Source organism: Triticum urartu, chromosome 7A (assembly GCF_056163025.1).
Source record: "Triticum urartu cultivar PI428250 chromosome 7A, HENAU_Tu73, whole genome shotgun sequence".
Classification (NCBI taxonomy): domain Eukaryota; kingdom Viridiplantae; phylum Streptophyta; class Magnoliopsida; order Poales; family Poaceae; genus Triticum; species Triticum urartu.
Genome location: NC_141879.1, coordinates 83,568,524 through 83,595,776, shown reverse-complemented (window position 1 = coordinate 83,595,776; position 27,253 = coordinate 83,568,524). Strand labels below are relative to the sequence as shown.

Sequence of the window (27,253 nt, the reverse complement as noted above, 5' to 3'; positions counted from 1 at the left end):
ATTGGCCTCCACCCGGTCACTCCAAAGTCTGGGAGGAGCAGAAGCTGGCTCAAACGACCCAAATCTCAGCGCATTCATCGGCACTGAAGGGGAAGGTACTGTCCCGTCCCCGGGTGTCTGAATGACGGGCCCCGAACCATTGGACATCTCACGTCCAACATCAGCCCCAGGCGCCTCGTTGGCCGCAGAACTATCATCTCCCTCATGCATGTCTGTATCAGACCCATTGATGGCCTCCGTGAATAGCTCGGTATCCTCAAACTCAATCTCAAGTGTGAATATTTCGCCCCGATATGTCCACGACACCAATCAGGCACAAACTCAATATCCCGAACACTCACCAACAAACGAGCCACCCCGTGAGCTCGGGTGAAAGCCATATCCACTCGCTCAGTTTTCCCAACCAAAATACCCAGGCTAGCAACAACCCGAGCATCCTGCATTGGCTTGGAGGGAGCCCCAGAAAAACATAACCACACCTGAGTAAGAGGCTTGCCCTGTGGCTCAACCTTCTTCCACTCATGGAACTCCAGTATACATTCTGTGCCAGGCACTCGGCACAGCCCGAAACTCAAAAGTATCTGCAAATCCTCAATAGAAGGGAAGTCAACCTTATACTTGTTGCCCTCAAGACTGACAAGCTCCCACTGGTAGTCACCTGGAACCAACTCCATAAGCCACTGCACAATCCGAGTCCCAGAGACATCACATTTGGTAACTTCCACAATTCTAGTGGTCATGCTCGGGGTCTCCTTTGGGATCTCTCACGCACTAGGCGACTCAAAGAACATCAGCTCAGCACAATACACACCATAGATAGTAATAGTCGGCATCTGATCACGCAAAATCGGGCACTCCCCCGTATCATGTGCCGACTTGCTGCAGGTATCACAGAGCTCAGTCACGCATTCCGCAATGAAGTGACCCTTCTCACCACAACGATAGCACAACATCTTCTCCTTCTTACGCGCCCACTTAGTCGCTCTATCAGTCTCTGCCATCTCTGCTACCTCATCCGAACCTGTCGCAGTAGTCACAGCGGAAGCTAGCGCGGTGACCACCTCCATGGCCTGACCGGACAGGTCCGGCGTGTGACCGGCATCGGCCGCCTCTACGGAGTCCGTCTGCTCAACAACAATAGGCGAGGGAGGATGACCTTGCCGGTACCTGCCACCTCAGCCACCACGACCATGGTGACCACGGTACCCGCCTCGCTGTCGGTAGTCAGGGCCCGATGCCCCCTAAACAAAGCCACCCGGAGGGCCGTACAAAGGGCGCTCAGCTGTACCATCTCTTTGCCAAGCATAACCCCGGCCGCTAGCCGTCGACGATGACCCTCGGTGCTGGCCCTCACCATATGCATTGTACCCATCATCACCCCATTGTACCCGGGGCGGTCCCTTAGCAGCACTATTGACTAGGCCACGAGGCAAACCCGCCCCTCTAGCGCCTGACTATGGCAACGACGTCTGCGTCTGTACTGGCCCAGGCTGCTTCTGCGTCGGCCTCGTGACGTGGTGTGGCGGCAGCGCGGCCCGCGGCTGATGGACGGGCACTGGAGCAGGCGGAACGGCCGGCTTTGGCTGCGGCAGCCGTGGCCCGTGCGTAGCGTCGGCCCGTCCCGCGGCCATAGTCGGGCCCTGCAGCGGCATTCGAGGACCAAGGGCAGCCCTGCCCCTACCCGCAGCGGCCACAACACGTGGAGCCAGCGCCGGCGGCCTCTGGCCAGACAGACCTCCACCACGACCTGCGGCACCTCCGCGACCCGCAGCGGCCGACGTGACCCTGGCCACCGTCTGCGGGGCAGCGCCAGACAGCACTGCACTGCCGCATCCAGCACTAGCAGCGGAAGGAGCCGCCCCTCGTCCAGCACCAGCCGCGGGCGGTGCCGCACCACCGCGACCAGCCCCTGTCCCCACAACCACTTTCTTCGCCGGCGGCGCTGATACGTCTCCAACGTATCTATAATTTTTGATTGCTCCATGCTATATTATCCACTGTTTTGGACTATATTGGGCTTTATTTTCCACTTTTATATTATTTTTGGGACTAACCTATTAACCGGAGGCCCAGCCCAGAATTGCCATTTTTTTGCCTATTTCAGTATTTCGGAGAAACAGAATATCAAACGGAGTCCAAACGGAATAAAACCTTCGGGAATGTGATTTTCTCACCGAACGTGATCCAGGAGACTTGGACCCTACTCCAAGGAATCAAAGAGGCGGTCATGAGGGTGGGGGGCGCCCCCCTAGGGCGCGCCCCCTGCCTCGTGGGCCCCTCGGTGCTCCACCGACGTACTCCTTCCTCCTATATATACCTACGTACCCCCAAACAATCAGAACAGGAGCCAAAAACCTAATTCCACCATCGCAACTTTCTGTATCCACGAGATCCCATCTTGGGGCCTGTTCCGGAGCTCCGTCGGAGAGGGCCGTCATCACGGAGGGCTTCTACATCATCATAGCCTCTCCGATGAAGTGTGCGTAGTTTACCTCAGACCTTCGGGTCCATAGTTAGTAGCTAGATGGCTTCTTCTATCTTTTTGGATCTCAATACAAAGTTCTCCCCCTCTCTCGTGGAGATCTATTCGATGTAATCTTCTTCTTTTTGCGGTGTGTTTATTGAGATCGATGAATAGTGGGTTTATGATCAAGTCTATCTATGAATAATAATTGAATCTTCTCTGAATTCTTTTATGCATGATTGGTTATCTTTGCAAGTCTCTTCGAATTATCCGTTTGGTTTGGCCACCTAGATTGGTAGTTCTTGCCATGGGAGAAGTGCTTAGCTTTGGGTTCGATCTTGCGGTGTCCTTTCCCAGTGACAGAAGGGGCAGCAAGGCACGTATTGTATCGTTGCCATCGAGGATAACAAGATGGGGTTTATTTCATATTGCATGAATTTATCTCTCTACATCATGTCATCTTGCTTAAAGCGTTACTCTGTTTTTAACTTAATACTCTAGATGCATGCTGGATAGCGGTCGATGAGTGGAGTAATAGTAGTAGATGCAGAATCGTTTCGGTCTACTTGTCATGGACGTGATGCCTATATACATGATCATGCCTAGATATTCTCATAACTATGCTCAATTATGTCAATTGCTCAATAGTAATTTGTTCACCCACCGTAGAATACTTATGCTCTTGAGAGAAGCCACTAGTGAAACCTATGACCCCCGGGTCTATTCTCATCATATTAATCTCCATCACTTTAATCTTGCTTTGCTTTTTTACTTTGCCTTTTACTTTTCACTTTGCATCTCTATACCAAAAATACCAAAAATATTGTATCTATCAGATCTCACTCTCATAAGTGACCGTGAAGGGATTGACAACCCCTAATCGCGTTGGTTGAGAGTAGCTATCGTTTTGTGCAACTACGAGGGACTTGAGCGTGGCCTCCTACTGGATTGATACCTTGGTTCTCAAAAACTGAGGGAAATACTTACGCTACTCTGCTGCATCATCCCTTCCTCTTCGGGGAAATCCAACGCAAGCTCAAGAGGTAGCAAGAAGAATTTCTGGCGCCATTGCCGGGGAGTCTACGCGAAAAGTCAACATACCAAGTACCCATCACAATCCCTATCTCTCGCATTACATTATTTGCCATTTTCCTCTCGTTTTCCTCTCCCCCACTTCACCCTTGCCGTTTTATTCGCCCTCTCTCTCTCTCTATCCTCCCTCTTTGTTTGCCTCTTTTCCCTTGCCATGTCAGAACCAAAAAGAGTTGGGGGTTCTCTCCCAAGTTCTAGTGCTTTAGACAATCCTGCTATCTTATCTAGACTCATAAATCGGAATGCTATGGAACAACTTGCCGGAGTTATCAATGAGAACCTTAGTAATTTTGATGAAGATGATTCTGGAATTTTTCGTTATTTACTTGATTAATCTTTGAAAGATGCTTGGGACAGGCTGTTAAGGATCCGGGCTAGCTATATACCCCAATATCAAATTGAGGTTTACTTAAAAAGCTTTTATGTTGGGCTACCCGCTTCGTTCAAACAAGTTTTAGATTCTATTTTCGAGGGGAGTTTTCTTGAAGGGGACCCCATAGATACCTATGAGAGGATGAAAACTATATTTGGGCACCCCATTAATGAGAAAGCTGAAATCACATATCTCTTGCTTTCTTACCAAAACGAATCTATTAAAGAGATAAAAGCTAGCCTAGATGCCAATTTCCGCAACATTCTAAATCTTTCTTCTACCATTAATGGACATGTACTTTGTAAAAATAGAAAGATTAATTCCATAGACAACAAGTTTGCTCTGTTTTTCTCTAAAACCAAAGATGGCAATACCTAGATCTATCCTCACTTTTATGCCTAGCTAGGGGCGTTAAACGATAGCGCTTGTTGGGAGGCAACCCAATTTTATTTTTATTCCTTGCTTTTTGCTCATGTTTAGTAATAAATAATTTATTTAGCCTCTGTTTTGGTTGTGTTTTTTGTGTTTAATTAGTGTCTGTGCTAAGTAGAACCGTTGGGAAGACTTGGGGAAAGTCTTGTTGAACTTTCTGTAAAAAACAGAAACTTTAGCGCTCACGAGAACTGCTGTCATTTTTATTTGAAGAGTGATATTTAGTTAATTATTTTTGCAGATGATTAATAGATAAATTACTCACGTCCAGAAATTTATTGTAGAATTTTTGGGGTTCCAGATATTGCGCTAGCTACAGATTACTACAGACTGTTCTGTTTTTGACAGATTCTGTTTTTCGTGTGTTGTTTGCTTATTTTGATGAATCTATGGTTAGTAAAATAGTTTATAATCCATAGAGAAGTTGGAATACAGTAGGGTTAACACCAATATAAATAAATAATGATTTCATTACAGTACCTGGAAGTGGTTTTTTGTTTTCTTTCGCTAACGGAGCTCACGAGTTTTCTACTTTAAGTTTTGTGTTGTGAAGTTTTCAAGTTTTGGGTGAATTCTTTTGATGGATTATGGAACAAGGAGTGGCAAGAGCCTAAGATTGGGGATGCCCATGGCACCCCCAAGATAATGCAAGGACACCAAAAAGTCAAAGCTTGGGGATGCCCCGGAAGGCATCCCCTCTTTCGTCCACTTCCATCGGTAATTTACTTGGAGCTATATTTTTATTCACCAACATGATATGTGTTTTGCTTGGAGCGTCTTGTATTATTTGTGTATTTGTGTTTTAGTATGCCACAATCATCCTTGCTGTACACACCTTTTGAGATAGCCATACATGAATTAAAATTTGATAGAATACTCTATGTGCTTCACTTATATCTTTTGAGCTATGTAGTTTTGCTCTATGTGCTTCACTTATATCTTTTTGAGCTAAAGTAGTTTTGCTCTATGTGCTTCACTTATATCTTTTTGATCTAAGTAGTTTTGCTCTATGTGCTTCACTTATATCTTTTTGAGCTAAGTAGTTTTACTCTATGTGCTTCACTTATATCTTTTGAGCGTTATAATTTTGCTCTATGTGATTCACTTAGATCTTTTAGAGCACGGTGGTGGATTCGTTTTAAAGAAACTATTGATCTCTCATGCTTCACTTAAATTATTTTGAGAGTCTCTTAATAGCATGTTAATTTGCTTAATAATAATATGCTTGGTATTCAAGATTTGTGAAACTTTCTTTTGAGTGTGTTGAATACTAAGAAAAGATTGAAGCATGATAATTGTTTTGAGATATGGAGGTGATAATATTAGAGTCATGCTAGTTGAGTAGTTGTGAATTTAAAGAATACTTGTGTTAAAGTTTGTGATTCCCGTAGCATGCACGTATGGTGAACCGTTATGTGATGAAGTCGGAGCATGATTTATTTATTGATTGTCTTCCTTATGAGTGGCGGTCGGGGATGAGTGATGGTCTTTTCCTACCAATCTATCCCCCTAGGAGCATGCGCGTAATACTTTGCTTTGATAACTTCTAGATTTTTGCAATAAGTATATGAGTTGTTTATGACTAATGTTGAGTCCATGGATTATACGCACTCTCACCCTTCCACCTTTGCTAGCCTCTCTAATACCGCGCACCTTTCGTCGGTATCATACACCCACCATATACCTTCCTCAAAACAGCCACCATACCTACCTATTATGGCATTTCCATAGCCATTCCAAGATATATTGCCATGCAACTTTCCACCGTTCCGTTTATCATGACACATTCACCATTGTCATATTGCATATCCCGGTACACCGCCGGAGACATTCATATAGAGTCATATTTTGTTCTAAGTATCGAGTTGTAATTGTTGAGTTGTAAGAAAAATAAAAGTGTTATAATCATCATTTTTAGAGCATTGTCCCAAGTGAGGAAAGAATGATGGCGACTATGATTCCCCCATAAGTCGGGATGAGACTCCGGACGAAAAATAAATAAAATAGGCCAAAGAAGCCCAAATAAAAAGAGGCCATAAAAAAGGAGATAAGGCCCAAATAAAAAAATGAGAGAAAAAGAGAGAAGGGACAATGTTACTATCCTTTTACCACACTTGTGCTTCAAAGTAGCACCATGATCTTCATAGTAGAGAGTCTCTCATGTTATCACTTTCATATACTAGTGGGAATCTTTCATTATAGAACTTGGCTTGTATATTCCAATAATGGGCTTCCTCAAATTGCCCTAGGTCTTCATGAGCAAGCAAGTTGGATGCACAACCACTTAGTTTCTTTTTGAGCTTTCATATACTTATAGCTCTAGTGCATCCGTTTCATGGCAATCCCTACTCACTCACATTGATATCTATTGATGGGCATCTCCATAGCCCGTTGATACACCTAGTTGATGTGAGACTATCTTCTCCTTTTTGCCTTCTCCACAACCACCATTCTATTCCACCTATAGTGCTATATCCATGGCTCACGCTCATGTATTGCGTGAAGATTGAAAAAGTTTGGAAAAGTTAGAGTATGAAACAATTGCTTGGCTTGTCATCGGGGTTGTGCATGATTTAAATACTTTGTGTGGTGAAGATAGAGCATAGCCAGACTATATGATTTTGTAGGGATAACTTTCTTTGGCCATGATATTTTGAGAAGACATAATTGCTTTGTTAGTATGCTTGAAGTATTATTATTTATATGTCAATATAAACTTTTGTCTTGAATCTTTCGAATCTGAATATTCATATCACAATTAAGAAGATTTGCATTGAAATTATGCCAAGTAGCACTCCGCATAAAAAATTCTCTTTTTATCATTTACCTACTCGAGGACGAGCAGGAATTAAGCTTGGGGATGCCTGATACGTCTCCAACGTATCTATAATTTTTGATTGCTCCATGCTATATTATCTACTGTTTTGGACTATATTGGGCTTTATTTTCCACTTTTATATTATTTTTGGGACTAACCTATTAACCGGAGGCCCAGCCCAGAATTGCTGTTTTTTTGCCTATTTCAGTATTTCGGAGAAACAGAATATCAAACAGAGTCCAAACGGAATAAAACCTTCGGGAACGTGATTTTCTCACCGAACGTGATCCAGGAGACTTGGACCCTACTCCAAGGAGTCAAAGAGGCGGTCACGAGGGTGGGGGCGCCCCCCTAGGGCGCGGCCCTGCCTCGTGGGCCCCTCGGCGCTCCACCGACGTACTCCTTCCTCCTATATATACCTATGTACCCCCAAACGATCAGAAAAGGAGCCAAAATCCTAATTCCACCGCCACAACTTTCTGTATCCACGAGATGCCATCTTGGGGCCTGTTCCGGAGCTCCGCCGGAGAGGGCCGTCATCACGGAGGGCTTCTACATCATCATAGTCTCTCCGATGAAGTGTGAGTAGTTTACCTCAGACCTTCGGGTCCATAGTTAGTAGCTAGATGGCTTCTTCTCTCTTTTTGGCTCTCAATACAAAGTTCTCCCCCTCTCTCGTGGAGATCTATTCGATGTAATCTTCTTCTTTTTGTGGTGTGTTTGTTGAGATCGATGAATTGTGGGTTTATGATCAAGTCTATCTATGAATAATAGTTGAATCTTCTCTAAATTCTTTTATGTATGATTGGTTATCTTTGCAAGTCTCTTCGAATTATCCGTTTGGTTTGGCCAACTAGATTGGTAGTTCTTGCCATGGGAGAAGTGCTTAGCTTTGGGTTCGATCTTGCGGTGTCCTTTCCCAGTGACAGAAGGGGCAACAAGGCACGTATTGTATCGTTGCCATCGAGGATAACAAGATGGGGTTTATTTCATATTGCATGAATTTATCTCTCTACATCATGTCATCTTGCTTAAAGTGTTACTCTGTTTTTAATTTAATACTCTAGATGCATGCTGGAGAGCGGTCGATGAGTGGAGTAATAGTAGTAGATGCAGAATCGTTTCGGTCTACTTGTCACGGACGTGATGCCTATATACATGATCATGCCTAGATATTCTCATAACTATGCTCAATTCTGTCAATTGCTCAACAGTAATTTGTTCACCCACCGTAGAATACTTATGCTCTTGAGAGAAGCCACTAGTGAAACCTATGGCCCCCGGGTCTATTCTCATCATATTAATCTCCATCACTTTAATCTTGCTTTGCTTTTTTACTTTGCCTTTTACTTTTCACTTTGCATCTCTATACCAAAAATACCAAAAATATTATATCTATCAGATCTCACTCTCGTAAGTGACCGTGAAGGGATTGACAACCCCTAATCGCGTTGGTTGCGAGTAGCTATCGTTTTGTGCAGGTACGAGGGACTTGAGCGTGGCCTCCTACTGGATTGATACCTTGGTTCTCAAAAACTGAGGGAAATATTTACACTACTCTGCTGCATCATCCCTTCCTCTTCGGGGAAATCCAATGCAAGCTCAAGAGGTAGCAGGCGCAAAGGCCCCTCGGCCAGCCATGGCCAGGAGAGGTGGGATCCGAGCCGCACTGAAAGCACAAGTGCCCCCTAGGTGGTTTTGGTAATTAATGTCAACATATCTCTTGTTGGACTAACACTTTTACCTAATATGTTTCAGATAAGTTCAACAATGAAGTGGCATGGACTAGAGGATGTGGAACCCCTTCAAGATGCTAAGGACAAAAGGATTGGCTCAAGCTCCAAGCTCAAGACTCTACATTTTCTATTTTAGTGATCCAAGATCACATTGAGTCTATAGGAAAAGCCAATACTATCAAGGAGGGATGAGGTGTTGCTTAATGAGGCTGTTGCTCAAAATGCTTAGTGATATGCTCCAAAGCCCTCAACTACTTTCTCACATCGACATATGACCTAAACCAAAAGTCAAACTCGGCCCCACCGAGTTCAGATGTCATAGCCACTGCCACAAACCCTAGGCAAATCGGTCTCACCGATAGGGATCTCGGTCTCACCGAGATGGGATTGCAATCTCTCTGTATGGATTTATTACCAAAATTGGTCTCACCAAGTTTGCGTAATCGGTCCTACCGAGATTGCAATGTAAACTCTCTTTTTCTTTTTCGTAACATTTCGGTCTCACCGAAATGAGAGAATCGGTCCCACCAAGTTTACCTGACCAACTCTCTGGTTAGCTTATTACCAAAATCGGTCTCACCGAGTTTGTGTAATCGGTCTCACCGAGATTACGTTATGCCCTAACCCTAACCATATCGATCCTACCGAGTTGCATGTCGGTCCCACTGAAAATCCTAATGGTCACTAGATTTGCTGAATCGGTCCTACCGAGTTTATCAATTCGGTCCCACCAAGATTGGCAAGTTGTGTGTAACGGTTAGATTTTGTGTGGAGGCTATATATACCCCTCCACCTCCTCTTCATTCGTGGAGAGAGCCATCAGAACGAACCTACACTTCCAACTTACCTTTTCTGAGAGAGAACCACCTACACTTATGTTGAGGCCAAGATATTCCATTCTTACCATATGAATCTTGATCTCTATCCTTCCCAAGTTGCTTTCCACTCAAATCTTCTTTCCACCAAATCCATATCCTGTGGGAGAGAGTTGAGTGTTGGGGATACTATCATTTGAAGCACAAGAGCAAGGAGTTCATCATCAACACACCGTTTGTTACTTCTTGGAGAGTGGTGTCTCCTAGATTGGCTAGGTGTCACTTGGGAGCCTCCGACAAGATTGTGGAGTTGAACCAAGGATTTTGTAAGGGCAAGGAGATCGCCTACTTCGTGAAGATCTACCCTAGTGAGGCAAGTCCTTCGTGGACGACGGCCATGGTGTGATAGACAAGGTTGCTTCTTCGTGGACCCTTCGTGGGTGGAGCCCTCCGTGGACTCGCGCAGCCATTACCCTTCGCGGGTTGAAGTCTCCATCAACGTGGATGTACGATAGCACCACCTATCGGAACCATGTCTCAAAAATCTCCGTGTCTCCAAATTGTGTTTGCACACTCCAATCCCATCATTTTATATTCTTGCAAGTTGCATGCTTTACTTTCCGTTGCTCATATACTCTTTGCATGCTTGCTTGATATGTATTGTGTTTGTTAAACTTGTGCCAAAACTCCACTTCCACTTAAAGAAATTAAAAGCTGCAACTTTTGGTACTTAGTGTCTAATCACCCCCCTCTAGACACCTCTTCTCGATCCTTTCAATTGGTATCAGAGCTTTGGTCTCCATTGCTTTGGTTTAAACACCATTGGAGGAAGATGGATGAGTCTACTTTGGGGAGTCTTAGACATAGAGTGCCTATACTAGATGGAGAGTATTTTCATGAGTGGAAAAATGAGATGCTTGTGATTTTCAATGAATATCATTTGAACAATTATATTGCTAGCCCTTGTGCACCTCATGTTGATCCCATGCATCCTACCCTTGATGAGTCAATTGACATGATTCACAATCTTAGAACTGTTAATCTTATCACTAGAGGCTTGCCTAGAAACTTGATTGGATGTTTGCCTACTCTTAAGTGTGCCTACACCATATGGAAATTTCTTGAGGAACACTTTACAAATTGTTCCTTGAAAAATCTAGATGAAATTCTCCATAAGTCTATTGCCTTGAGTAAGATGAATTCCAATGATCCAATGTTTGGTGATTGTCTATTTGAGCTTACAAACCTTATGCGTGTCAAAGGAGATGTTGGAATTATTAGTGATATTATTTCCGAAGCTATTAAAATTCATAAAGAAGATCATTGTCAAACTCACTCTAACGAATCACCCTCTCTAGGATTTGATCCACCACATGACGATGTTGAACATGGATACTATGACGAGGATGATGATAGTGATTTTGATCTTGATGATGCAATGAGACACTTTGGTCTTATGGCAAATCTTCGGGGATATATGGAATGAGGAAAGGAATGGGTTCTTGATAGTGGATGTACCGATCACATGACCGAAGATAAAGGCATGTTTCGTGAGCTTGCTGAAAACGATGGTCCTCGAAAGTATGTCTCTTTCGATGACAATTCAAAGGGTAAGGTGGTTGGCCTCGGTAAGGTGGCCATATCACATGATAGCTCCATACAAAATGTCATGCTCGTTGAATCTCTTGGCTACAATTTACTTTCAGTATCTAGACTTGCTGATTTCGGTTTCAATGTCCTATTTACTGAAGTAGATTGCCAAGTGTTTCGTAGAGATAATCATAAAATAGTCTTTAACGGTATACGCAGAGGTGATCTTTACATTGTTGATTTCACTAAAAAGGCTCAACCTAGAACTTGCTTAATTGCTAAATCCTCTAAAGGTTGGTTATGGCATAGACGATTAGGTCATGTCGGTATGCGAAACCTTGACAAGCTTATTAAAGGAAATCATATCCTTGACGTTAACGATGTCATATTTGATAAGGATAGACTTTGCAGCGCTTGTCAAGCAGGTAAACAGGTTGGAGGAAGGCATCACATGAAGAACATCATGACCACAAGGAGGCCACTCGAGCTACTTCACATGGATCTTTTTGGTCCTGACGCTTACAAAAGTCTCGGTGGAAATTCTTTTGGTCTAGTTATAGTTGATGATTTTTCAAGATTTACGTGGGTGTTCTTTCTCGATGATAAATCGCAGGTCCAAAAGATCTTCAAAAACTTCACTAGGAAGGCCCCAAATCAATTTGAAGTGAAAATCAAGAAGGTTCGCAGCGACAATGGAACGGAGTTCAAGAACGCAAATGTGGACACCTTTCTTGACGAAGAAGGGATTTCACATGAGTTCTCGGCTACGTACACACCTCAACAAAATGGAGTTGTTGAGAGGAAGAACCGGACACTCATCGAAATGTCGAGAACGATGCTTGATGATTACAAGACGCCAAAGCACTTTTGGGCGGAAGCGGTTGAGACAGCTTGTCATGCAACAAATCGCTTGTATCTTCACAAGCTACTCGGCAAGACGGCATACGAGCTCCTCACCGGTGACAAACCACATGTTGGATACTTTCGAGTATTCAGCTCAAAGTGCTACATTCTTGATAAGCATCGTCGTTCTAAATTTGCTCCTTAGTCTCATGAAGGTTTCCTACTTGGTTATGGCTCAAACTCTCACACATACCGTGTCTACAATAATTTCACCCGGAAGGTTGAAGAGACGGTAGATGTGAAGTTTGATGAATCTAACAGCTCACAAGTAGAGCAATTGCCAATTGATGTAGAAGACAAAGACCCTTTGGAAGCAATCCAAGACTTGTCTATTGGCAAGATTCGTCCAACGGAGGTGAAGGAGAGTACCTCGTCCATCCAAGTGGAAGCTTCTACCTCACGACAAGGTGAACCAAGAGTTGATACGGAAGCATCCACAAGTGGGACACACCAAGATGAAGAAAACGAGGAAGTGCACCAAGATCAACGCCAACAACCTCCTTCTCCACCACGACAAGAGAACGACAATGTCAACAACAAAGAAGGCCAAGAAGAAGAACAAGATGAAGAAGATTTTCAACCAAGATCCAAGCAAAAGCTTTCATGAGTTCGAGCAAGAGTTACTAAAGACCATCCCGTCGAGCAAATCTACAATGATATCCAAACCGGGAGAATCACTCGCCCAAAAACTCGTTTAGCTAACTTTTGTGAACACTATTCATTCATCTCTAGCATTGAACCTATGAAGGTTGAAGAAGCTTTGGAAGATCTAGATTGGATAAATGGCATGCATGAAGAGCTACACAACTTTGAGAGAAATCAAGTTTGTACATTAGTTGAGAAGCCCGACAACAACCACAACATCATTGGTACCAAATGGGTGTTTCGCAACAAGCAAGATGAAGATGGACAAGTAGTTCGCAACAAAGCACGTCTTGTCGCCCAAGGCTACACTCAAGTTGAAGGTATGGACTATGGTGAGACATATGCCCCCGTTGCTAGACTTGAGTCCATTCGCATCTTACTTGCCTATGCTAATCATCATGATATCACCTTGTACCAAATGGAAATTAAAAGTGCTTTTCTAAATGGTGAAATAGAGGAGGAAGTTTATGTTAAGCAACCTCCCGGATTTGTCAATCCTAAGAAACCCAATCATGTTTACAAACTTCACAAAGCTCTTTATGGTCTTAAACAAGCTCCTAGAGCATGGTATAAATGCTTGACCAAGTTCCTTATTGAAAAAGGCTTTGAAATTGGAAAAATAGATTCTACTCTTTTTACTAAAAGGGTTAATGGAGAACTATTTGTGTGGCAAATTTATGTCGATGATATTATATTTCGATCAACTAACCCTCACTATAGTGAAAAGTTTGGAAAGCTAATGTTGGAGAAGTTTGAGATGTCGATGATGAGTGAACTCAAATTCTTTCTTGGTTTGCAAATCAAGCAAACTAAGGAAGGCACCTTTGTCTCTCAAACGAAGTACACCAAGGACTTATTCAAGAAGTTCAATATGCAAGAATGCAAAGGTATGACTACACCCATGCCTACTAGTGGACATCTTGATTTAACCAAAGATGGTGAATCGGTTGATCAAAAGGTTTATCGCTCTATGATTGGTTCATTGTTATATCTATGTGCTTCTCGTCCTGATATTATGCTAAGTGTGTGCATGCGTGCACAATATCAAGCCGCTCCTAAAGAATGTCATCTTAAGGCCGTGAAAAGGATAGTGAGATACTTAATCCATACACCAAATTTTGGCATTTGGTATCCAAAGAGGGCCTCCTTTAATCTTGTTGGCTACTCCGACTCGGACTATGCCGGTGACAAGGTTGATAGAAAGTCCACTTCGGGTACTTGTCAATTTCTTGGTAGATCTCTTGTGTCTTGGTCTTCCAAGAAACAAAACTCGGTATCCTTATCCACCACTGAAGCGGAATACATTGCCGCTGGATCATGTTGTGCTCAATTACTTTGGATGACCCAAACTCTTAAAGATTATGGGATATCTGTGAAACATGTTCCATTATTTTGTGACAATGAAAGTGCTATTAAGATTGTTCACAATCCCGTGCAACATTCTCGAACTAAGCATGTTGAAGTTCGTCATCATTTCATTCGAGATCATGTTGCCAAAGGGGACATTAATCTTAAGCATGTTCGCACTGAAAAGCAGTTAGCTGATATATCCACGAAGCCACTTGATGAGAAAGTGTTTTGCAGGTTAAGAGGTGAATTGAACATCATTGATGCTTCAAACTTGGAGTAGGAACTCCATTTGAGACATGCAAGGCATGAGCCTATGACTAATCCTTGATATTTCTCTTATGTTGACTATCTTATGTCTTGGATATATTTGCACCTTGCATGTTATCTAACCCGTGTAGGTACTTGGTTGAATCTAAATCTATGAGATTGCAACTCACTCACTGATGTCTACTACACAACCTTCTTCTTGTAGACATTGTTGGGCCTCCAAGTGCAGAGGTTTGTAGGACAGTAGCAAATTTCCCTCAAGTGGATGACCTAAGGTTTATCAATCCGTAAGAGTCATAGGATGAAGATGGTCTCTCTCAAGCAACCCTACAACCAAATAACAAAAAGTCTCTTGTGTCTCCAACACACCCAATACAATAGTAAATTGTATAGGTGCACTAGTTCGGCGAAGAGATGGTGATACAAGTGGTATATGGATAGTAGATAAAGGTTTTTGTAATCTGAAAATATAAAAACAGCAAGGTAACTAATGATAAAAGTGAGCGTAAACGGTATTGCAATGTGTTGAAACAAGGCCTAGGGTTTATACTTTCACTAGTGCAAGTCCTCTCAACAATAATAACATATTTGGATCACATAACTATCCCTCAACATGCAGCAAAGAGTCACTCCAAAGTCACTAATAGCGAAGAACAAACAAAGAGATTATGGTAGGGTACGAAACCACCTCAAAGTTATTCTTTCCAATCAATCCGTTGGGCTATTCCTATAAGTGTCACAAACAGCCCTAGAGTTCGTACTAGAATAACACCTTAAGACACAAATCAACGAAAACCCTAATGTCACCTAGATACTCCAATGTCACCTCAAGTATCCGTGGGTATGATTATACGATATGCATCACATAATCTCAGATTCATCTATTCAACCAACACATAGAACCTCAAAGAGTGCCCCAAAGTTCCTACCGGAGAATCACGACGAAAACATGTGCCAACCCCTATGCATAGGTTCATGGGCGGAACCCGCAAGTTGATCACCAAAACATACATCAAGTGAATCACTTGATATCCCATTGTCACCACAGATACGCACGGCAAGACATACATCAAGTGTTCTCAAATCTTTAAAGACTCAATCCAATAAGATAACTTCAAAGGGAAAACTCAATCCATTACAAGAGAGTAGAGGGGGGAGAAAACATCATAAGATCCAACTATAATAGCAAAGCTCGCGATACATCAAGATCGTACCACCTCAAGAACACGAGAGAGAGAGAGAGATCAAACACATAGCTACTGGTACATACACTACAAAAAAAGACACATCCATGACATTTTGGGCCGAACGAAATTTTTTTCTATCATACATATGACACTTCTATGATGATAATTGTGACAAAACCCGGTATCATCATAGATGTGGGGGGGGGGCTCCTACTTCTATGACAAAAAATCATTACTGAAAATGGGCTTTTCATCCTGGGCGGGCTGGAGACGCAGCTGCATGACATTCTTTGGGCCGTCCATGATGAAAAAAACCATGGTAGAAGCGAGGGCGAGGAAAATTTCGGGGAGTTCCCGGTTACGGTGGGAGGTTGGGGCCGAGCGATGCGTGCTTCTCTCGTACACGTACGTGCGTGTGTGCGAGGCGTTGACTCTAACTAAACCTGAGCGAGGCGTTGGGCTCTAACTGAACCCGAGCGATTGCACTGCAGGCTACGCGTTACTGAACCCGAGCGATCGATCGATGGCTGTTAATTGAACCCGATCGAGCGATTCCTTCGCTACTGCTGCTAATTGAAGCCGATCGATGATGCCTATGGATGAACAGTGAGCGTTGCTGGGGGGGTTGGATGAACAGTTCCCGGTGGGGGTGGATGAACAGGACCCCGTGGTGTTGCCTCTGGATGAACAGGACCCCGATCGATCGAGCCGGTTGGGGCTGGATGAACAGGACCCCATGGAGGCCTGGATGAACAGTAGACGATGGAGGGCAGGATAAACAGTAGCCTGTGGAGGGGTGGTTGAACAGGAGCCCGTGGAGAGGGCTGGTTGAACAGTAGCCGGTGGAGTAGCGCGCGGTGGAGGCTGGATGAACAGGAGCCCGTGGATGAACAGTCGCAGGTGGAGGCTGGAGGAGGTCGACGGTGGATGAACAGTAGCTCGTGGAGGCTGGAGGGGCTCGACGGTGGAGATGAACAGTATCCTGTGGGGTCAAGTTTTGCGGTACGCCACACCCCTCCCGATGAACAGGACCCCCGTTTCGACCGTAGCGCTCCAACACAAGTCCGTTTCGTCCGTTTTGCGGTACGCTACACCCCTCCCGGTCAACAGGACCCCCGTTTCGACCGTAGGAGGTCCGTTTCCTCCATTTTGCGGTACGCCAGACCCCTTCCGATGAACAGGATCCCGTTTCAAACGTGGCTGGTCGAACACAAGCCGTTTCCTCCGTTCTGCGGTACGCCAGGCCTCGTTTCCATCACATGTTCCGTCCAAGCCCTCCGATGAACACGACGCATTCCGTTGCCTCCCCATGAACACGACGCATTCCGTTGCCTCCCCATGAACACGACGCATTCCGTTGCCTCACCATGAACACGACGACGACGCTGTTTCTCCGTTCCGACCCAGCCATGTACACGAGCCCTGTCCGTATGTATGCGCGAGTAGGCGTTCGAGACCCCGCCCATATGTACACATACGTGGCCGTATTTTCTTTCTTGCACCCTGGCCGCTGTACGTACGTGTACACTACATGTGCGCCTCTACTACGACATGTGTGCACCTCTACTATGACACGTGCGCGCCTCTACATCGACCAGTATGTACGTACACGTTCGCGACCAGAATGACAACGCTACGTATGCTTCGACCAGGTGGGTCCCAACAGTCAGACACTTCCTTGCCTGCGAAGATGTTGCTGGTGGGTCCCAGCAGTCAGGGGGCGAATCGTTTTTTTTGCCTGGACGCACTTCTTTGCGTGCGAAGATGTAGCTGGTGGGTCCCAACAGTCAGGGGAAACCTTTTTTTTGCGAAATACAGTGGCCCGTCCAGTGGGTCCCAGCTGTCAGGTGGAGGAATCATTATTTTCCGCGTAATAAGGAGGCACTTCCTTGTTGCGGCCTTGGACCCAGCTGTCAGCCTCTCCACGTACAGTCCACGTCCGATGGAAGTCGTTTCTTGACCACGTTGACCACGCCGCACCGAGAGCACCAGGGCTGTGGACGACGGCGAGGCCTAGGAAGGGGACGATACGGAGGCAGGGAAGACTCGGCAGTTGTTTTCCACGCGGAGGGGAGTACGACTGTACGAGGGTTTACTGGTTCGTCTGCCGTTGCCAGAGAATAACAGCAGGTGTGGGTGAGTAGAGGGATGGCTAGGCCAGCGATGGGAGTACGGTCAGGCGGTGAGGCCTGCGCGGCAGCATAGCCGGCCGCGAGGAGGAGGGAGCAGGCAGTCCCGCCGGCGCTTGTTTGAGCGGCTGGAGCAGGAAGAGCAGAGATTGAAGAAGCACGACGGCCGTTGGATGGACATCCAACAGTCAGTGCTTGTGTGTCAACCTTTTTTAGGAAAGCCTCAAATCTGTGGAAAACAGTATACAACCGATCTGCCATTATTTCTAATAATTTACAGCCCATTTGCTAATTCTTAAGGTTTTTTTGGAGCCCATATTCTTTTTGTTAGCATTACAGCCCATATTGTGGCAACGGTTAAAAAATTATACAAAATTTTGCATATTTCGGTGCGGTCCGAACTGTTTTTAATCCCGAAATTTCGACTCACATTCAAACTGATTTTAAAAATAAATGTATATTAATATAAAATCCAACAAATTCTCCACGCATAAAAATTAATGTAATTTAAAATCTTGAAATGAAAAAAAGATATTTGAAACTAATTGCCGGTTTGATGTGTTTTAAAAATGTACAACCCATTTCTCATTACTAATGGGCCATTTTCTCGGCCAGCCGAATGAAAACTCTCCTTGTCTTGAAAGATTTGCAGCCCAACATGCCTGACAAAGCGACTTACTTGGCAAATCACAAAAAAACTGGGCTGTGGCCGTGGACCCAGCTGTCAGCCTCTCCACGTACAAGTACTTTTCCGATGGAAGTCGTTCCTTGACCACGTTGACCACGCCGCGCGGAGAGCACCATGGCGGTGGACGACGGCGAGGCATAGGAAGGGGACGACGCGACAGTGGAAGCCTGCACGGAGAGGACTGTGAGGGTTCACTAGTTTGGCTGCGGTGTGAGGCTGCCGTCGCCGCAGGGCCTGGCCAACGGTGGGAATAGTAGGGGGCGGTGAGGCCTCTGTGGCAGTACAGCCGGCCACGGGAGGCAGGAGCATGCGGCATGACCGGCGCTGCTTTGGGCGGCTGGAGCAAGAAGATCAGAGGTTGAAGAAGCACTACGGCCGTTGGATGGACATCGTACGGTCACTGGAGCTAGAATCGTGCATATTGACTAAGTTGACAAAGCCCTTCGTCCCCGTCAACTTAGTAGGCCCACAAGTCAGCCTCCCAGCAAGGTGGGTCCCAGCTAGCCGGGGGAGTATTCATTTTTGTGTGCGTAATAAGGAGGCACTTCCGGTGGGTCCGAGCTGACAACGGGGGGGGGGGGCGTTTTTTTCACGAAATACGGTGGCCCGTCCGGTGGGTCCTAGCAGTCAGGGGGAAACAATTTTTTCGCAAAATACTGGTGGCCCGTCCGGTGGATCCCCGCTGTCAGGTGGAGGAATAATTATTTTGCACGTAATAAGGAGGCACTTCCTTGCTGTGGCCGTGGACCCAGCTGTCAGCCTCTCCACGTACAGTCCACGTCCGATGGAAGCCGTTCCTTGACCACGTTGACCACGCTGCGCCGAGAGCACCAGGGCGGTGGACGACGGCGAGGCCTAGGAAGGGGACGACGCGGAGCCGGGGAAGACGCGGCAGTGGATGCCCACGCGTAGAGGAGTACGAGGGTTCACTAATTCGCTACGGTGTGAGGCTGCCATCGCCGCAGAATAACAGGGGGTGTGGGTGAGTAGAGGGATGGCCTGGCCAGCGGTGGGAGTAGTAGGGGGCGGTGAGGCCTCCGTCGCATCGCAGCCGGCCACGGGAGGCAGGAGCACGAGGCACGACCGGCGCTGGTTTGGGCGGATGGAGCAAGAAGACCAGAGGTTGAAGAAGCACTACGGCCGTTGGATGGACATCGTACGGTCATTGGAGCTAGAATCATGCATATTGACTAAGTTGACAAAGCCCTCCGTCCCCGTCAACTTAGTAGGCCCACAAGTCAGCCTGCCACTAAGGTGGGTCCCAGCTAGCAGGGGGGTATTTATTTTTTTGTGCGTAATAAGGAGGCACTTCCGGTGGGTCCGAGCTGACAGCAGGGGGAACGTTTTTTTCGCGAAATACGGTGGCCCGTCGGGTGGGTCCCAGCAGTCAGGGGCAAACGTTTTTTTCGTGATATACTGGTGGGCGTCCCGTGGGTCCCTGCTGTGAGGTGGAGGAATAATTATTTTCTGCGTAATAAGGAGGTACTTCCTTGCGGCTGCCGTGGACCCAGCTGTCAGCCTCTCCACGTACAGTATTCTTCTGATGGAATTCGGTCGTTGACCACATTGACCACGCCACGCCGACAACACCACGGCGGTGGACGACGGCGAGGCCTAGGAAGGGGACGACATGGAGTCGGGGAAGACGCGGCAGTGGATGCCCACGCGGAGAGGAGTACGAGGGTTCACTGGTTCGGCTGCGCTGCCGTCGCCGCAGAATAACAGGGGGCGTGGGTGAGTGGAGTGGAGGGATGGCCTGGCCAGCGGTGGGAGTAGTATGGGGGCGGTGAGGCCTCCGTGGCAGCACAGCCGGCCACGGGAGGCAGGAGCAGGCGGCACGACCGGCGCTGCTTTGAGCGGCTGGAGCAAGAAGACCAGAGGTTGAAGAAGCACTACGGCCATTGGATGGACATCGTACGGTCAGTCGAGCTAGAATCGTGCATATTAACTAAGTTGACAAAGCCCTTCGTCCCCGTCAACTTAGTAGGCCCACTATATTGGGTCCCAGCTAGCAGCGGGAGTATTCATTTTTTTGTGCGTAATAAGGAGGCACTTCTTTGCGTGCGAAGATATAGCTAGTGGGTCCGAGCTGTCAGCGGCGGTAACGTTTTTTTCGCGAAATACAGAGGCCGTTTCAGTGGGTCTCAGATGTCAGGTGAAGGAAATCATTATTTTGCGCGTAATAAGGAGGCATTTTCTTGCGTGCGGCCGTGGACCCAGCTGTCAACCTCTCCACGTACAGTCCACTTCAGATGCATGTCGGTCGTTGACCACGCCACGCCGAGAGCACCAGGGCGGTGGACAACGGCGAGGCCTAGGAAGGGAATGACACGGAGGCAGGGAAGACTCGGCCATTGTTTTTGTTTCCCACGCGGAGGGGAGTACGACTGTACGAGGGTTTACTGGTTCGTCTGCCGTCGCCCGAGAATAACAGCGGGTGTGGGTGAGTAGAGGAATGGCTAGGCCAGCGATGGGAGTACGGTCGGGCGGTGAGGTCTGCGCGGCAGCACAGCCGGCCGCGGGAAGGAGGGAGCAGGCAGTCCCGCTGGCGCTTGTTTGAGCGGCTGGAGCAGAAAGAGCAGAGGTTGAAGAAGCACGACGGTCGTTGGATGGACATCCAACAGTATACAGGCCATCTGTGGAAAGCCTCAAATCTGTGAAAAACAACATACAACCCATTTGCCATTATTTCAATTTACGTTACTTTTGTGGAGCAAAAAAGAGTCAACATATACGGATCAATCAGATGTGAAGTAATTAGAAAACCTCATGTTACTTTTGTGAAGAAAAAAAGAGCAACCCTACACGTGAAAAAAAGAGCATCATATCTAATCAGCTCTTAGCCGTTGGATTATTACTTTATTAGATGTGGAGATGAAATCTTTGATCGTGATATTCCTTAGGGACGTAATGATGTCAAATATCAATCTCTTTGCTAAAAAAAAATCTTTCCGATCTCTCTCTTAATCGTGTCTCCATCTCACGCCGCTGACTTCTATCAAATAGTTAGGTCAATCGAGATTGCCTTCTACGTGCTTATCTCGCCGGCCAAGCTTCATGAACGATTGCACTAGGAACGAATCATGGTAGCTTGCTTCATCACCGTTCACAGTCAACGCCGGAGGCCAATACGTCCATGTTCCTTTTGCCATCAACCATATCTCTGATATGTGTGTCTTAGCAGATTAAAGAAATCGATCTGGATTACCTGTGCGTACATACGTGCATATGTAGAAGTGAATCAATCTAGATTACGTGCTGCTTAGGAATTTAGCATGGCTGTGTGAACATGTCTTCTTCGGAGATGAAAATTAAGTTCCTAGGATCTTTCAAAAAAAGAAGTTCTTTCAAAAAATATTAAGTTCCTAGGACCCGTGCGACATGATTCAGGACCTGTGCCAATAGTCCTCTCTTTCTCTCTCTGGACAACGACCGTTCCGCTGCTTCTCTTTTTGCTATTGTCGCTAGACCCGATGATCTTCTATAGCTTTTCCAGGTTGGCACTCAGCTTGAACCACCGCGCAATGACCTGCTGCGCAGGAGATAATTCCTACGTATTGGGATGTACAAGAGGACATCAAACACATCTGGCCGGCAGAGACAAGCCGTACTTTGTTCGTGGCAACTGCTACGACTGATGCCCTATGGCGGTAGAAGCAACAACAACGACAATGTTTTGTCGAGCAATGACATCATCCATGTCTGTTGATATGGTTGTCACTCACCACAGGTACTCAGTTCCTAATTATATGTATTTTTTAATCTCTGTAGCTGTTTATGAATGCAACGTGTTACGTAGTACATACATGCCTCATGGCTATGTGTTTCTCTGTACGGATGTTGTGCTCGACTGTTTTTTCTGAAAAGATGTTAACATTGTCCATTAGATCTTTGTCTTTCCATTTGTTTCTTATAAACATCAAACGGTATTTCCTTATAATTTATATTACATATAAATTATTTAGGCTTGGTGGGAAGTTATCATTTTTACAAGTTAATTGGGCATAAATAAAATAAAAGTGTGGAGTTATTAATGGAGGAGAAACATGTGCTCACATGTTTTTGATGGAAAAAAAATTACATGTACTTTTTATGTTTTTTCTCATTATCTTTCATAACAAAATTCTAACCATATACAATGCAAATGTATTGCTCTCCGGCTTCAAATAGCCAAAAACAAATAGCGGGAAATAGCCAAAGAAATAAAAACGAATGACATCCCTTTGTTAAATCGGACAAATAACTGGATTTTTCCAGCATGCAAATGTCCACATATATGTAACATTCACTAAAAATATTTAGTGGGTTATGATGCAAAATTACTTATAGTGCATCTGAAATAGCAAATAGTGCATGCATTAGACTTCTAGCGTAACATACAAATAAAAATATTATATGATGTAGTGTAAAGTTTGGTAGTGCACATATACATGTACATTTTTCTGTTATTTTAAAATGCAATTTGAAAATACTGAGATCAAAAGAGCAATTAGGATTTTCTGCACGATATCATGAGTTTGGAGTTTTCGCAATTGATAAGAAAGCACACAAGACTTCAAATCACACTTAATAAAAGAAAAAAAATATAGTAATTGTTTTGTCTTAAAAAATATCCTTTTCAAAGTAAGACATGTTACCTAATATTCAGGGCTTGAAGACACTCAGTTATTAAATATGCAAATGAAGATATTTGTGAATATTTCCATGTTGTCATGTAGTATATTTTTCATTGATGCGTAGTGTTCTTTTTTCTAAAGATGAATTCATATGTAGTGTGGGTAAAGATCTATGAACAACTCCCAAAAAAATATAACATGACAATCAAACATTACTCGGACATATTTATGTGAACAATAGATTTTTGTAGATTATATGATCATGAATTCATTAAAAAGAATATATATCTCCTTTTCACATGCTAGAGAATATGCAATGTTGTATGTTCGCAAGGATTTAAAATTGTATTATATTATTATTTTTCAATTCTTATACATATTGCATTTAACAAAAGTTAACAAAACTACAAATCAGAAAAATCTATATATAAATAGACTAGCCCGTGCGATCGCACGGGTTGACGACTAGTTTCAAATAATTTACAGCCTATTTGCTAATTCTTACGGGTTTTTTTGGAGCCCATATTCTTTATGTTAGTATTACAGCCCATATTGTGGCCACGGTTAAAAAATTATACGAAATTTTGCATATGTCGGTGGGGTCTGAACTGTTTTTAATCCCGAAATTTCGAGTCACATTCAGACTGATTTTAAAAATAAATGTATATTAATATAAAATCCAATAAATTGTCCACGCATAAAAATCAATGCAATTTAAAATCTCGAAATGAAAAAAAGATATTTGAAAATAATTGCCGGTTTGATGTGTTTTAAAAATATACAGCCCATTTCTCATTACTGATAGGCCATTTTCTCGGCCAGATGAATGAAGCTCTCTTCGTCTTGAAAGATTTGCAGCCCTGTAGGCCTGATAAAGCGACTTACTTGACAAATCACAAAAAAACTGGGCTAGCCATTTTCAGAAAAAAAAACTATTGGGCTGGTCTGTGGTAAACATAAAAGAAAAGGTTGTCTAGACAGACCAGAGTGTCCCGCACAGCCCAGTTGACACTCTGCTTCCGTCTCAAAAACAAATTAGATAAATGTCACTCCAATTATGGCGATTCATAAAAATGCCACTGCAATTTCCAAACTTTGAAAAATGCCACTGCAATTTTTGCAAACTTTGAAAAACGCCACTGCAGTTTCCAACTTTGAAAAACGCCACTCCAGACTTCGAAAAATGCCACTAGAAATGGCATGAAATGGCATTTTTCAAACTTTGAAAATTGCAATGGCATTTCTCGGATACACCAGATTTGGAGTGGCATTTATCAAATTAACCGAAAACAAAAATAACTAGGCGAGCTGCTGGGTCCCTGGTGTCAGCCGCTCGTTGTGCAATTCTCTCGTTTATTGACTACGTTGACAATGGCCTGGGACCCAGATGTCAGAAATCCACTAGAAGGAGCCATTTTTTATAGGCTTGAAATAAGGAGTCACTTCCTTGCGTACTGCCATGACCTTGGCAGGTTCCTGCTGTCATCCTCTCCACGTACAGTACCAGTTAGTCGTGCTTCAAAACTGATCGGCACGCCATTAAAAAAATAAAGGTCGATAACTAATGCGGCACCTCGGGCCAACGCGGCCAGATCACATTTTGCACGAGAAATTACACACCATGTTTCGTTGACATGTGGTCCCGTTCCAACATATCAGTGAGACGACGGCGAGTAGTAGGAGTATTTCCGAACGGACGTGTAGGCCGGGGCGCCTCTTCATGAACCGTGGCAAACTCGCAACCGTCCACCGACTCTTCGCCTTTCCCTCTCGATTTGGAACTGCTGTCGCACGCTCTTCCTCTTCCTCCTCCATTTTCCTTCAGCCCTTCACCCTTTCTTCTGCCATTGTTCGATCGTCTTCTCCATGGAGGGAACAGGTCGAAAACGACCCCGTTATTCTTGCCCTGATCTGAAAGATGACGTGGTGGAGGAACTCATTGATCGGTGCGACGTCATCACCTCGGCTAGCATGGCAGGTTCGTTCAAGCCCATTCTCGACTCAACTAATAACATCATTACAAAGAACCCAAGAGTCAAGGAGCGGTTTGATCTCCCCTATCTTCTTCGCCGTGACCCTGATAACTGGCGCCGGCACGACGGAGGCCTCGCCCTGTGCCAGTTGATGCCGCTTGATAATGATACGTATGATGTTAAGATGCCATCGCTTGAGGGCAAGGCTTGGGCGGGCGCAAATGGAGATTGGGTTGTTTACATTGGGTCCAACCGCGAGTGGGAACTTGTGAATGTGTACACTCGTCACCGGGTTCCACTTCCAAAAATCTCAGCACACTGCCCAGAGGTTGAGCACACCGGTAATGTACGCGCGTTCAAATACGATCATGGTGACTGTATTCTACGGAAGATAGCAATTTGTCGAGTTCCCAACCGCTCTTGGAATTACAACAACTATGAAGTTGTTGCTATCTTTGACAAGCTTGTTGCCATCCTTAGTGGTTTGACTCGATGGACATTGCTCAAAAATCAGTTTCTGTGCATGAATGAGTATTGTCATGCAATTCAATACGAGGGCCTTGTGTTTGCTGCCACCACTCGTGGCACTCTTTTTGCATGGTATCCTCGTAGTTTCGGTACGTTTGTCTTCCACCGTAATTATAATTGTTTCATCCACATGCATGCGGGTTAGCAAGTTTCCCTTTACTAATTAACCTTCTTCTTGTGTTTCCATGGTCCTGTGAACATCCCACCACCTATACTTGAAAATTTTTATAACCAAGGGGGAGATGCCGATGGTGATGATCACGAGCAGCGCCCATATACTATGTGGCGCCTGGCAACTAATTCCGATGGATCACCTCTTCTTGTGTGTATACAGCCCACTGATGATGTTACTACTAAGGAAGCATGTGTCTCCCATGGTCGCACTCTCCGGACCTATTCCAACACCCGTTGCATGGTATTCGGGATGGATACTAGTGTGCTAGCGCCAACTCCTTCTCCCTGGCACAGAATTGATAGTCTTGGAGAAAACTCGCTCTTCCTTGGACAAAACTATCTGATGATGGTGAAAGGCGATCCAACTGCTGTTGACACATTTATGAGAAGCAACTGTGTCTATACCTCGGACATTTGGGTGGTTCCCTACCCTGGTACCGATATAGTAGGCCGCTTCAGCCTGGATGATCAGTCCTGCGTTGGTCTCCAGATCGACAACGGATGGCCCGTCCCAGAGAATCACTTGTGGTTCAAAGCAAGCGTTTCCAACGCCGCGAAATGGTTGAGTTGAAGTTCATTTCATGGCTTGTTATTTGTTGTGTGGTGAAAACTTTAGTATTTATAATGTATCCTCGTTGTCGATGTTGGTTGATGACCTGTTGTATGTAATAAAATGATATGCCTGTGATAAACTTACTAAATTTATGAATGGCTTTCGAGTTGCTTCTCTGAGTGAGTGGTGCGACGAGGCAAAAAAATATTTTCTGAATACATAATTGTATGTGCATTGCAACAGGTTATCGGATGAGGACAATCAACAATAGTAGTACACTATTTATATTAGCTTCACATGCTTCGTGCGTCGGGCGGGTGTTTTTACTGTAGCCATATGTTAATGTGTTCGCTGTACGTAACCAGCACCTCGAATCCTCGATACTAGTACTATATAGTAGGAGTAAGTAGTAGGAGTAGTAGGGTGGCATGGGCCAGAACAAGCATTCACGTCCAGGAGTACGACACACGCCACCACCACGACATCCATCTGACACCATATTATTTCTTGGAGTCCGTGCTAGAGCAATCTCTTCAACCTGCTTCAGAAGGCGGCACACATGTCCGCCACGACGCTGCTTCAGAAGGCGCCTCGTCGAGCTCCTCGTTCCTGCGTGGGCTGGGCCTGGACATCTCGTCATCGTCGTCGGCGTCGGCGTCGTCAGGTCAGCATCAACAGCAGGAGCACCACCACCAGGAGCCCATGCAAATGCAGTTCCCGGAAGGGTCGCTGCAGCAATGGCCGTCGCGGTTGGAGCCGAGCCAGCTCCGATGATGTCGGCCGGGCTGGGCCTCGGGTTACCATACGACTCTACCGGCGGTCTGATGGGGTTGCCGGAGCTCATGATGGGCCATTCATCACTATTCAGCACCAAGCCGGCCACGCTGGACTTCCTGGGGCTCGGGATGAGCCCCACCGGC

At 45.2% G+C, this 27,253-nt stretch overlaps 1 pseudogene; it reads right to left on the bottom strand.

Moving 5' to 3' along the window:
• Window positions 1–1,045: 1,045 nt before the first annotated feature.
• LOC147958046 (uncharacterized) lies at window positions 1,046–26,965 on the bottom strand (annotated as a pseudogene).
• Between the last annotated feature and the right edge of the window lie 288 nt (window positions 26,966–27,253).